Source organism: Dendrobates tinctorius, unplaced genomic scaffold (assembly GCF_039654945.1).
Source record: "Dendrobates tinctorius isolate UK_male_01 unplaced genomic scaffold, ASM3965494v1 ptg000006l, whole genome shotgun sequence".
Taxonomy (NCBI): Eukaryota; Metazoa; Chordata; class Amphibia; order Anura; family Dendrobatidae; genus Dendrobates; species Dendrobates tinctorius.
In genome coordinates this window covers 6,894,112-6,908,858 of record NW_027361674.1, presented here as the reverse complement: position 1 = coordinate 6,908,858, position 14,747 = coordinate 6,894,112, and the positions used below count along the sequence as shown (strand labels likewise).

At 43.4% G+C, this 14,747-nt stretch overlaps 1 protein-coding gene and 1 long non-coding RNA gene across 4 annotated transcripts in view; one reads left to right on the top strand and one right to left on the bottom strand.

The window, feature by feature from the left end:
* The window catches only part of LOC141085178 (uncharacterized), a 131,676-nt gene that overhangs the window by 1,782 nt on the left and 115,147 nt on the right, over window positions 1-14,747 (top strand). The gene's annotated exons all lie outside the window — the stretch shown is intronic.
* The window catches only part of INF2 (inverted formin 2), a 100,011-nt gene that overhangs the window by 77,282 nt on the left and 7,982 nt on the right, over window positions 1-14,747 (bottom strand). The window lies entirely within an intron of this gene.

Sequence of the window (14,747 nt, the reverse complement as noted above, 5' to 3'; positions counted from 1 at the left end):
TGTTTCTTAGTTTATGGGATAGTTGGGTGGAAACTAATATTGGCAAACGATCAATACCAATGTAGAGGTCGCCCAACTCCCCTGACTCCAGAGTGATAAATCTGGCTTGTTATGACGTATTCCTAGATCCAGCATTGCTATATAATTAGACAAATTTGAATCCAGGGCTACCGGTGATGGTCCCCATGGGCAGCCATATTGGTTGCGTTCAGCTTTTCCCAGATACAAACTGGTTTCACAACTCTGACATAAGTGTATGGACAGCACTGTCTGAAAACAGGCCAATGGTCACTGTACCTGAACTCACCAGCCTCACATACGCCTATGACGCTGTAAGTTAGGATGATGAGAACCAGGGTCGGTGCGTATTCAGACTGTAGAATACCCAGCGTTAGTCCAGATTCCCATCTGTGCCGTGTGTTCAGACTGTGATGCATAAACTGGTCATGGGTCTCCAGACCCAAACTTGGTGGTCTCATACATTGGATATAAAAGTCTACACAGCCCTGTTTAAAATGAGGTTTTTTGTCATGTAAAAGAAATCATACCAAGAACCATTTCAGCATTTTTTCAACCTTTTAATGTTGCCCATCATCTGTATAAATCCTCTGAGAAACAAACTGAAATCATTTTGAAGGAGAAACTGAAAATAAGAAAGCTATCACAATGTGGTTGTATAAGTGTGAGCAGTGTCTTATAATCGGGGATGAGGTTGTGCTTAGGATTAGCCAATCACATTTACATTCATGGTAAATAGTGGTCATTGCACGGCTGCCATCATTTAAAAGGATTCTGATTATACCTTCTGTAAGGGTTAGTGGTCCTAGTATTGTTTTCTTGACATTTTCTTAGTTGCATTTTACAGGAAAAGTCATGGTGTGTAAACAGCTGACAGCACAGCAGATGGATCTCATTGCTGAACATAAACAGTAAGGAGAAGGGTGCAAAAATATTTTCAAGGCACTACTAGACATACCATGGAATACTGTAAAGACAATCATCAAAAAGTGGCTTAAATTTGTCAGAACACTGACATTACTTAAACTTGGACATCCATCCCCCCAAAAAAATTAGTCTGGTAGGCTGCCAAGTGGCCAACAGCAACATTGAGGCTGTGTGCGCACGATGCAGAATTACTGCGGATCCGCAGCGGATTTTACCGCGCAGAAACGCTGCAATGAAAAAAAAACCCGCTGTGCAGACGCTGCTGATTTTTCCGCGTGGTTTTCCTGCGGTACAAAATCCGCAGCATGTTACTTCTTTTGTGCGGTTTTCCACCTCCCCTGTCTCCAAATCTGCAGGGGGAAAACCGCAGTGGAAAACTGCACAAAAATCGCAAGAAAAACCGCATTAAAAATGGAAGAAATCCGCAGGAAAAATGCAGGTCATTTGACCTGCGGATTTCTTCAATTCTGCGCGGAAAAATCTGCAGGGCAAAAAAGTACGTGTGCACTCAGCCTGAAAAGAGCAGCAGGAATTTCTGGCAAGTACTGGTTGTGTACTGCATGTGACAACAATATCCTGTAGTCTTCATATGTCCGGTCTGTCAGATAGGGTGGCAAGATGGAAGCCTTTTCTTACAAAGAAAAACATCCAAGCCCTGCTTTGTTTCGCCAAAATATTCATCAGTTCTGCCAAAAGTATGTGGGGAAAATGTGATAAGTCTGATGAGACAAAGACTGATTTTATTGGCCATAATTCCAAACAGTATACAGTATTTTTGATGCAAAACCAATGCTGATCATCATCAAAAGAACACCACACCCACAATAAAGCATAGTTGAGGCAGCATTACACTTTGAGGCTGCTTTTTAGCAGCTGGAACTGGGGCTTTAGTCAATATGGAAGGAATTATGAACAGTTTCAAATATCAGTCAATTTTGTAACAAAACCCTCAAGCCTCTGCTAAAAAGCTGAAGGTAAAGAGGAGTTTCACCTTATACTTGTACTATGACTACGATCCTAAGTGACCTCTAAACTAACAAAAGGATGGCTTTGCCCAAAGATCAAAGTTTTGGAGTGGCCCAGACTTGAATCCAACTGAAAATCTGTGGGTTCACCTAAAGAGGGCACTATACACATGAGATACCCTGTGATAGGTTTAGGCTGGAGTCACACATAGCGACTCACCAGCGATCCTGACAACGATATCAATGTGTCAGAATCGCTGGTGAATCGCTATGTGATTGCTGGTGAGCTGTCGAACCAGCGCGCTGATGCAGGAAGCTGGTAACTGACGTACACATCGGGTATCTAAGGGACGCACGTCCCTTGGATACCCGATGTGTACATTAGTTACCAGCAGATCGCTGGTCTCCTGCCTATCACACACACAGTGATGCGTGGTGGCCAGCGGGAGACCAGCGACGAAAAAAAAATCCTGGCCTTTCCTGCAGCGATCAGCGATACCGGCAGGGGGGCCGATCACTGTCACACACAGCGATCTCGCTGGTGAGATCGCTGTTGTGTCTCAAAAATTATGACTCGGCAGCAATCTCGCTAGCGAGATCACTATGTGTTACGGGGCCTTTAGAGTGCTTTTGCAAGGAAGAGTGGGCAAACATTGCTATTTCTAGATGTGATGTGCTGATAGCTTCCCTAAAAGACTGAACATTGTCATAAATTTAAAGAGGACTTAAAAGTATTAGTTTAAAGGTGTGTATATTAATGCAACAACATTTTTATTGTTTTTTTTTTTTTACTTTTTCTACCCAATAAGATTTCAGTTTATTTTTCAAATGAGTTGGACAAATTATAGGTGACATTTAAAGGTGGGAAAAGGTCTGAAATTCTTCTTGGTATGTTTTTTTTTTTCTTACATGGCATAAACCTTTTCATTTCAACAGGGGTGTGAAGACTTTTTCTATCGACTATATATGCCTATGATGTTGAATTTGGGTTGGGAGACTCTCAGCTGGGTCCATGAATAATGGACGGTGACACATGGATGTGTGAATGTGGCCTTGGGCTACGGAATGGGTCCTCTGCATACTGCTCTGCTGTTGTAGGCACATTTTTTTTTATTTGGAAATCATTTTCCAGCTTCTAGTACATCACACATGCCCATAAAACAGGCTGAATCTTGAAGAGTACATTAAATTACAGCTTGCATCTGCTGCTCTACTTTAATTAGATTTCTTCTGTTTCTGCCAGTACAATCTCATGGAGAACTTGTCAGCAGTGATAGATACATGTTGCTACAGACAGTTCTGCAGATTTCATCTCCGGGAAAAAAGTGAAATTTCTTTCGGTTAAATCGTTATGTATATTTAAGGGAGAACCCTACCCAGTGTAAGGCCTCATTCAGACGTCAGCGATTGTTCTTGTACACAAAAAATGGTCTGAGTTTCATCATTGATTTCTGATCCGATTTTCGCCAGTTTGGTCAGTGTGTCAGTTTTCACCATCAGAGATTCATACATTTTTCTCATATGCAAAACAAGAAATGATTGAGGATTTTCAACCTTCTTCTATCAAGAATCCATAATGGCATCCTAGTGATGTCCAAATTTGAGCCGAGTCTGAATCAATCCTGGCCATGCAAGTCTATGGGTCCATGAAGAAAATTGGACATATCACTGTGATTTTTCAGTACACCTATTGGTCTGCAAAATATTCAGGTATCTGAACAGCCTCAGACTACCATAGGTACCTGTTATATCCATGAAAAACAATGACAGAATTCCTACATGAAAACCTGAGGTCTGAATGAGCTCTAAGGCTAACTTCATAAGACCATATTTGTTTGCTGTCCTCAATATGTGGACATGACTAGTCCTCTAAGTTCAGTGCTCACTTGATCTCAATGTTTGCCTTTGGGAAAACGCAAATATCTCCTATCCATAAGATGGGAGATAACTTGCTGATCTCTGGGGGTCCGAATGCTGGGACCATCAGCAATCCTTATAACGGGGCCCCAAGAAAGGTTTTCTATAAAGCCCTGTCTTAAGTCAAGGTGCACATACATGGTTTCTGTTCCATTTAACATTCAAGGATTTGGGCCCTGTTTTGAGGATTCCCGCGAGACTCAACAGTTGAAACCTTACAGATCAGCAAGTTCTCCTATTTTATTGACTTGAGGTTTTGGGGGAAACATCTTTTACATTTAGGCTGAGGCAGAGCTGTAGTGTGGTTTCCCTTTGATCAGTTGTGCTCATTATGTTCTATGGAGAACTTGTATCAGAATGTTTGTCGGCCTCTAGCTTGTCATTCCTCCACAGACTTTTAAAAGCACCAATTGTCATCTATATCAGTGAGGGGTATTTGCCATGGTTGGCCTATGCTGCTGATTTTGACTTTTGTGTAATGTGTATGTGGTCTTAAAGGAACTACCTGAACAACCTCTTTTTAATAAAACCTGCAAAAGACAAAATGAGCAAAAACCCTGCTTAAATGTTTTTGAATATCCATATTGAATCAGGAGCCCCATATAATGCCCCATAAGATGCTCCATACAAAATACACCCCATATAATGCTGTACAAAGGTTAATAATGGCCCCATAAGATGCTCCCTAGAATAATATGCCCCATATGCTGCTCCATAAAGGTTATGGCCCCATAAGATGCTCCATAGAATAGGCCCCATATGCTGCCCCATAAGATGCTCCATAGTTTATTCCCCCATATGCTGCCTCCATATGATGCTCCATAGATTATTCCCCCGTATGCTGCCCCCATAAGATGCCCCCATAAGATGCTCCATCGATTATTCCCCCGTATGCTGCCCCCATAAGATGCTCCATAGATTATTCCCCCGTATGCTGCCCCTATAAGATGCTCCATAGATTATTCCCCCATTTGCTGCCCCTATAAGATGCTCCATAGATTATTCCCCCATTTGCTGCCCCTATAAGATGCTCCATAGATTATTCCCCCATATGCTGCCCCTATAAGATGCTCCATAGATTATACCCCTATATGCTGCCCCCCATAAGATGCTCCATAGATTATTCCCCAATATGCTGCCCCTAGAAGATGCTCCATAGATCATACCCCTATATGCTGCACCCATAAGATGCTCCATAGATTATGCTCCCATGTGCTGCCCCCATAAGATGCTCCATACATTATGCCCCCATAAGATGCTCCATACATTATGCCTTCATGTGCTGCTGCTGCCGTCTGCCCTTGTTCACACATTGAGGTCAACTTTGACACAAGGCAAGGTTTTTAATATTAGACAGTGTAGGACTATCCCGAACAGAGTTACCGTGTCGTGGTGGGATGGCTTTCATGCTACTTTTGATCAAAACCAGTATTACTAAAAACTCTGTATTATTTAGATGCACTTTTGCTTTTACTTATTTAGTTACAGCAGGGTCTTTGCTCACTTTGTCTTTTGCAGGTTTTATGTTTTATGGCCAATGTCAACATGCATTTATATGCTGCATGTGTATCATCTCAAAGCAAGCTCAATTTTTGTGTTTTCTCTTTTTAATAAAGTAGCGCCCCTTAAGACCCCATACACATTATACACTGTGCTGTTAGGTCATGTCAGAGGTGATATGTAAAGTTCCTGGGCCCCATTGTAAAATTACTAGTAGCCATTTTAAATATAGAGGTCTCCTTATGCAGCAGATGGTCCTTTTGAGCCCCCTCAGACACCAAGGCCCGGGTACCATAGCTACCCCAGCGTCCCATGTATCTACACTATAATGTTGTAATATCTAGAGAGACACATAATGAAAGCATAAAAGCAAATTTATGGGAAATGTCTGAGAGAGAAAAATCTTTTTTTTTTTTTTTTTTGCCCCTAGCAACCAATCACGGAGCAGCTTTCATTTTTTTAAGTACTGATGGAAAATGAAAGCTTCACTGTAATTGGTTGCTACAGGCAACAAAAACAGTGTTGATAAATGAGGCATAATATGTTGTATTTAAGCCTGTAGGCCACAGGCGCTGCGTTATCAGCTACACATTGGCTGTATGTGGCCATGAGGGGACATGGCCATATTGTTTCCTCTCAATGAAAAGGACATAAAGAAAACAAAGAAAACTATCTGTTTCCTTTTGCATGGATCAAATACAAGGAAAACTCACACATGGTCAAAGCAGATAACACGTCTGTAAAACCATAAATGTCAGGCGGACTTAGGCCCATGCGTCTCATAACAGATTGTCAGGGAGTTTTCCAGGCAATTTCCTTTTAGCTAAAAGTAATAAATATAGAAAGATTCTCATAGTGAAAGTTTAAGATAATCAGCCCCATAATACTGAAAAAAAAGGGTTTTTAAGAATTCGTAAAAAAAACCCATGGCTGTCTTCTTTCAGAAACAGCGCCTCACTGGTCAGTAGTCTGTGTTTGGCACTGCAGCTCAGTTCCTTGTCAGAGAGTTGTTTTGAAGTATTTTATTCTTTGGTAATCCTTGGCACACCCTTAAAAATCTTTTTATGAGGCTGGCAAGGAATCATGTGGGCTATCATGTGGATTTTCCTCCTACCTTTCTGTAGCGATACCTTCATAATAGCTTCAGAAACCTGTATATTGGGAAATGTCTGAATATTCGAATATGTAAGAGGGTGACAAACGACAACTCTCCTTGGCCCCTTAGTGCAATTTGTTGTATTTCTATATCTTGGGAACCAATTAATTAAAGCCAGATGGAATACATTTGAGGCAAAGATGGGCCATGCTGCAGTGTTTGCCAGCTATTTGTTACATCATACCCCCTGCTGCCTTGATGGAAATGGGTGAAAAATCCAGACTCATCTATTCAACTGTTATGATAGTGCAGCAACTCACTCAGGAAAATAAGTAATACACTAAAAACTGAAACTGACCCTGCCGGTTCCTCTACGGACTAGAGATCCTCCTGACCCCATAGTCCCTAGGTGGTTCCTGAGCTGAGTTGCACTTACCACAAACTAGGCTAACCCGGACCTATGCTGCATGAAAAGCCGTCAAGTGCTTCATGTTCCTCCGAAAGAACCGAAGGTCAGAGCAGAGTGCAAATTACCTACAGAAGGGAAAGTGTGCAGAAATGAAAGAGATACCAGATGGAGTAAAACAAACCACAAAATAAAGCATTAAGTACGTACTGTTATAGAATATAGAGCTGAGCGAATTTGTTCGGGTACCCTATTATTCGGCAAGCTATAGCGCTTATCGAATAAGCTGCAGAGGGAACCCGGCTTCCTGGATCATGCCGGCCGATGAGCTGATCGGTGCCGCAGCTGCATGTGTCGCAGCTGTGGGACAGTTACGACACATGCATGAAGAGCCTGTTTGTTGGGCTCTCCATGCATGTGCTGTGACTCACACAGCCACGACACATGCAGCTGTGGAACCAATCAGCTGATCGGCCGGTGCGATCCAGGAAGCCGCATTTCCTCTGCAGCTCTTATTCGGTAAGCGCTATAGCTCGCCGAATGAGAGGGAACCTGAACAAATTCGCTCAACTCTAATAGAATATGCTGCCTACTTCCTTAAAAGAAACAGATGATAGTTGCAGGGTAAAGAACATAAACAGCAGAGAGATCAACCCTAGCTGGTCTTTCACTGACTGGCTTAAACTACAGCAGTATGACTGGACATACAAATGAGAATATCACCAGCAGGAAATACCAGCAGCTGAAAAGCGATAGGGAAGACAAATGAGTTAATGAAAACACCTGTTGCCCTAAAAAGACTGAAGCAAGGATAACAGAAACTAAACATCCAGAGAAAAGGTGTATCTGCTTGTGGTTCAGTGGACAGAGAAGCCGACCACGAAACAGATTCAAAGGTTCGAACACACAGACAGGTGACATCAACCTCCTTAGATGCCACAGTCAAAAGCAACAACCTCATCTAAGCAGTTAAGTCTTATTCACATTCACTTATTTTAGTCTGTTAGATTATTAACTAGTTTACTTTTTCACACGAACCAGTGGAGCCATGTATCATAGAGGTGCGTTATGTGGCCTGAACTCACCCATTCAAGTGAATGGGTCCATAAACATTATGAACAGCACGTGGGTGCTAGAAGGCCGGAAACCCCTAAGAGACCATGTTCACTCAAAGCAATTGCCTATTGTTATTTTGCGGTGATGCATATGAAATCAAAGTAAATTGGCAGAGTTTTTACTGAAATTATGGAAAATCAAAGCGAAGAATGAAGCCAGATGGCATAATTATTTTAATGGCCTTAATTGTTCTTCTACTAAAAAAACATTAGATGGTTGATCAGTTCCACCAACATCTTCAGGTTTGGTCAACTTTCATCTAATGTGTATGTGGCCCCTTAAGTCCACCATACATATTAGATGGCTGTCAGCTGAACAATGGCCATCTCGGTCAACTCTAACATAAACAGGAATGCTAGATCGGCTGGGCGCTCATGCGTTCTCTAAGAGAGAGCCGCTGCCAGACATGTCACTGGGAGACCATATGATCAGCAGTGTGAAATAGTGCCTGCTAGTTTGATGGACATTAAGTTGTTTGGGCGCGTTGCTTAAGTTTAGCACAGACTTCTCTATTGAAGCAAATCAATAAAATGTATATATCGAAAATAAAAAATCTTGTGCTTGCAGCCATTTCACACTTTGATCACCCAGGTTCATGTCTTGGTTGGTTGTCACGGGAAATGATTAATTAGATTCACGTAGGGACTTAAACTGTAGACGTTCTGGGTGGAGACAGTCTGAGGAGCTGTCCATGCCTGCAGAAACTAATCATAGCTGTTCATATAATTAATTTTTCCTTTTTGAGGGTTGGGTATGGGGGAAATTAATGAGCCTTGTTTCTGATTGCAAGTTTTAGAATATTTTTTGTTAAAAAAAAAAAGGGGCTCATTTGCTGGCAACAAGGATCATTATTTCTGCCAAATCTGCGACCATGAAAACTGGAGAAAGGGTACCGCCTGACATGGTTGCCTGGTGACTTATCTCAAGGATTTTGTAAAACTATGCACAAAGGTGCAATTCTTACATTCCAGAACATGAGACTACTTAAAGGCTGTAAGGAATTAATAGTGGAAGTCGACCTGCATTTTTTTAAAATAAGTGGACAGGTTAGTTTTCATGGGACTGTAGCTAATCTTCCTGGACGTAGACGGCAAAGAAAAATTGCTGAAAGATTGCAATGCAGGATAGTCCGGATGGTGGATAATCAGCCCCAATCAAATTCCAAAAAATATTCAAGCTGTCCTGGCTCAAGGTGCATCAGTGTCAGCCTGGACTATAGGTTGACATTTTAATGAAATGAAACAGCAGGAGACCCAGGAGGACCCCCACTGCTGACACAGACATAAACAGCTAGACTACAGTTTGCCAAAATGTACTTGAGTAAGCCAAAATCCTTCTGGGAAAGTGTCTTGTGGACACATGAGGCCAAGATAGAGCTTTTTGGTAATGCACATCATTCTACTGTTTACCGAAAATGGAATGAGGCCTACAAAGAAAAGAACACAGTAGCTAGTCAAAGATATTTTGGGATTGTTTTGCTGCCTCTGGCACTGGGTGTCTTGAGAAAGGCATCAGGAAATCTGAAGAGTACTGGAGGATTTTGGGTCGCAATGTAGTGCCCAGTGTCAGAAAGCTGGATTTGTATCCTAGGTCATGGGTCTTATAGCAGAACAATGACCCCAGACATTCTTCAAGAAGCACCTAGAAACAAAGAACTGGAGAGTTCTGAAGTGGCCAGCAATTAATCCGGATCTAAGTCCCTTTGAACACCTGTGGAGAGATCTTAAAGTTGCTGTTGGGAGAAGGCGCCTTCAAATATGAGAGACCTTGAGCAGTTTGCAAAAGAAGAGTGCTCCAAAATTCCAGCTAAGAAGTGTAAAAAGCTGGTTGATGGTTCTAAGAAGTGATTGGTTCTAGTTATTTTTTCCAAAGGGAGTGCAACCAGATATTAAATTGAGGGTGCAAACACTTTTTTGTCTGACCCATTTTGGGGTTTTTGTGTGAAATTATGTCCAATTTGCCTGTTATTTTTAATTTTTTTTTTGTGTTTCAATACACACAAAGGAAGTAAACATCAAAAACCACAAAAGAGTACAAAGACCTGTATAGATTATCAAAAAATGCCAAATTTTATTAATATTACATCATAAAAAATATTTAGGATAACACATTGTTCAAAAATGACACATTGTTCAGAAATTAAAATGAAAAAGGACAAGAACAGTGACAATGTGGTATAAATAGTTCATATAGAGCCAGGGTATAGAAAAATCCAAGTTAGATTGTCTATAAATATTGCACAAAATTTTGGCCCGGTGCATATATGGCCACTTAAAATAGGAGACGAACCTATATAAATTTGTGCATTATTGGTAATCACGTGTGGTATATCTGGACTTATTGGGTAAGAAGTCTTCTTTGTGATCATAGTATGGTACCTTAATAATTTGGAGCTTATAACTCTTTTTATAGGTGATTACCAGTAATGCACAAATTTATATAGGTTAGTCTCCTATTTTAAGTGGCCATGTATGCACCGGGACAAAATTTTGTGCAATATTTATAGACAATCTAACTTGGATTTTTCTATACCCTGTCTCTATATGAACTATTTATACCGCGTTGTCACTGTTCATGTCCTTTTTAATTTCTGAACAATGTGTCATTTTTGAACAATGTGTTGTCCTAAATATTTTTTATGATGTAATAATAAAATTTGGCATTTTTTGATATTCTATACAGGTCTTTGCACTTTTTTTTTTTTGTGGTTTTTGATGTAATTATCCTGAGTATTCCTGTTTACTTGATATGGTGACATTATAGCATTTGTTTTCTGGTTGGTTAAAGGAAGTAAACATGTATAACAAATCATGTGTAATTTTCTAGGAGAAATACTTCATGTTAGGCAGGCTGTGTGCACACGGTGCACTTTTGGTGCGCACTCGTGGTCGATTTTCCCGTGCGGCAATGGGCCAAAAATGGTAGTGAATCCTTATGTCAGTTAATTCAATGAGAATACTGGAGTGCTGTGCACATGATTACTAATTTTCCTTTGAGCATTTGCAGTCTTTTTTTTTTTGTTCTGCAGCATGTCAATTCTTTGCGTGGATTTTTAGTGTTTTTCACCCATTGACTTCAATTGAGTCAGTCAAATCCACAGCAAAAACGCAGGTATAAAAATGTTTTCAGATTTTCTGTGTTTTTGCTTGCGTTTTTATGGACTTCCTATGGTGTTTCCCACGCTGTCATCTGTGTCACTGTATAAGAAACACCGGTGCGACGGTTCTGATCAGCGGTAACGCTACGACCGGCAAGATCGTCACCCTCGGTCAGAGCGCTGTGGGGTCACGCTGTCAAATGTGAGTGTGACCCGCAGTAAAAAGCTTACCATACTACGAAACGATCAGTGATAGGAGGTGCTGATAATGGGAGAAGTAGTAGTCTCTTTAGCCAGCACCTATGCTTAAACTAAAAAAAATAAAAAAAAAAAATGGCCGAAACGTTAATTTTTGCCTGTCAGTTCACCTATCACTTGTAATAAACGATTCACTTGAAGCAAACCTCTTCAACCTCTATGAGTGCAGTGATTATATATTCTACTAATTATAATTCACAACTTGCTCCCCTTGGTGACTTCGTCTGGGACTGGTCAATCGTATGTGGCTAAAATCCCCAAAAATTATGAGTTTCCCAATTTTCAGGATGTTTGCCGACCTGGAGGTCCCGGGCAGAAGATCTTAATGCCATATTTCCTATAATGATTTTAGCTTTCTGTAAATAGGAAACATGACATATATATGATCATTATCCATCTGTCTGATATTAATTGTGAGCTGATGCTCAGGCTGCCCAGTCATGTAAGTAAAAGTGTTATGTTCGCCACTTCCTCATGATGCCAAAAATGTCTCCCATAACTGTAGGACCTATGCCTGTCACAAAAAAATATATTCATAACTGGATTCTGGCTCCAAAAAGTCTGCTAAAATTCTTGGGTGATAGTTCGTTTCTTAGCCTTGTGTATGTAAGGAGGAGGACTAGGCTGCAGGTACCTGTATTGAGCCGGGTCTGGAACTGTTGAAGCTGCGTCCCATGTTACCCGGGGGAAGGAATAGGGGACCGGACAGACCCCCATGACCCGGGAAGAGGGGGCACGTTTAAACCGGAAGCAGAGCCAAAAGCGCGCAAAGCAGCAGTTAGTTTCCCACCTTCAGGAAGAGTGCAGGAGGGTGAGCAGCGCGCTCTGCACTCTGAGCATCAGCGCAGGGACATGCTGCGGCTGACATCTCCTGGGCACTCCAGCTGGATGGTTAGAGTGGAGAGCACCACGTGTCTGGCTAAAAGTAAGACCGCGCTCGTGCAGAGAAACGGACGGCTACAGGACATTAGGTTGCGGTCCCCCTGCTGGCCAGCCCACGCTTGATACCGGGATTTCTGCAGCTCTCTTTACTTTAGCTGCACAGGCTTATGGACTAGGGGCTCAGAGGGCAAAACCGGAGACGGCATGTTGCTGCCAGAAACTGGACCGTTAGTTGTGGGACCTCATCTGAGGACACTACACTGGCCGTTGCCAGTACTACCACCCCAATGGATCATCTGTGGCTGAGGAGCCTAAAGACACGATAAGTTTGATAACTGGACTGTTGTTACATTGCAATTTCTCTTTTCAATTTACTGCTATCTCTCTGCGAGGAGTTACTTCATTGTTCCAATTAAACTGTTAACCCTTGCTCTGCCTCCCTTGTGTCACTGCATCCCGCAACCTGCTTATATGTACATATGGCGCCCCTGAGGCTCAGTCGCCACAGAGGTACTGCACCTCCTCCTGAGGTGTGGTGCCCCACCATCCAGGTAAGTTGGAGGCTCCTGACCACGCTCCAACACTCGCACCCCGCACAACACAGTAGTTCAGCAAAGCCACATTGCGACTCGCTGCTTGGAGTGTAGCAGAGCACCTTTGGTGGCTCGCTGCTTGGAACACGAAACGTGCTGGGAGGCGGGTGGAGTTGAGAATACATAAAAGAGCGGGAATGTTTAGGATTACGGGTCAGTCTGGGAGAGGAAGCCACTCCGAGAGGAGTGAGGAAAGAAGATCCCTGAGAGAGGGATGGAGGAAGTAGGTGCTGCAGCAGACCTCAGTGACCTGGGTCTGCTGGCACGGGAAAGGAAAGAAGGAGAAAGACATTGAACTGAAACCTGATCTTCCATAAGAGAGAGAGATTAGTACGGAATGAAGGAGTAAAAGGGAACAGAGGACGTGGGTTAGGAGAGAACCCTGCCTAGAAGTTCTAAGCGCAAGGCCGGGGCTCGGTCCCCGAGGTTGTATGGATGCTAATGGTCCTGCAGCAGACACCGGTGAAGTAGAGGGCTGTAAATGCACTACTCCCATCTAAGACGTGGGGGCACAACAGCAACTTGGATAGTGAGCCGGGACTCAGGAGTGAGGAGTCCCCGAAGCAGGCTACAGCTGTCTGCCGTACAAGAAGAGTTCTTGGGAACATCTGTCAGGAGGAACTCCAGTGTAACTCAGTACTAGGAGATCTTCATACTTAAAGGCGCTATAAGCGGAGATGTTCAGAAAGGTACATGTTGGCGGAGCGTTGGAAGGGAGCATTCCATCTGACCTGGAGGTTGATTGAGCCTCTGACCCGGAGGACACAGCATGGAGGCAGGCACCTGTGTGTACTACAGACTGTGAGTAAAGCTTTGGAACTACAAGCCCTGGTGTCCTCCATTGATTCTTGCATCAACACACCCAGCACTGCTACATCTGGGTACCAGCTTCGACACTGCTTGTGCCTCTCCTCTAACTCCACATCTATACTGCCCTGGGGCTATAGCTTCACCTGTGGGGAGCTTCACCATCTTGGCTGCTACACACCACCAGCACCAGAGGATCTGCAAGCAGCGTCGGCTTAACATCTCACTTGCTGAACACCACAGGTGGCGACACGAACTATTCCATTCACTACAATCTACCATTCAAACTCCCCCTATTAACACTAGAAGTCCCAGAAATTTCGAGCTCCCCCCTGAAGTCCCGAAAGAGGGTCAAATGACCCTTAGTCCGAACTGACGACTCTGATGACTCCAATTAGCATCCTTTCATTTGTAAATGTGGCCATTGTCTGAGGAATCTGCAGGGGGGAGTAGAGCTGAATTCATCCTCAAAACACTGTGTGAAACACAGGTCAAGAGACTTTGCATTTTGAGGGAACTGACAATTTGACCCAGTTGTCACGGGGTCCTTCTCCGATACCACACAATCAACAGAGCAAGGGAAGGGTGAACAATCCCAAGACCTTTATTACAGGCAAAATTAGAAGGTCCATAAACAATCCACCACACTGAGGATACAATAGTCCAGAATCTGAATGCGGTTCAGTAACAGTATAAGGCTAGTTTCACATTAGCGTTTACGGCCGCAGCGTCGGGCTGCGCACGGCCGCCGCTAAGCCCGCCCCCTGCCGCGCCTCCGCCGGTAGCTCTGCCTACGGACGCATGACGCTGCATGCGTCCCCTATCTTTAGCACTGGGGACGCAGGCCATGCGCAGTATGCGTTTGGCGGCGCATGCGTCCTTTTGACGCTGCGCCGAGCGCACCAAATTGCACCCTGTTGCGTTTGGCGCTGGTCGGCGCAGCGTCAAAAGGACGCATGCGCCGCCAAGCGCATACTGCGCACGGCCTGTGTCCCTAGTGCTAAAGATAGGGGACGCATGCAGCGTCATGCGTCCATAGGCCGAGCTACCCGCGGAGGCGCGGCAGGGGGTGGGGCTTAGCGGCGGCCGTGCACAGCCTGACGCTGTGGCCGTAAACGCTAATGTGAAACTCTCCTAACATGTCCAGGGTGATGAGAGTCTAAAA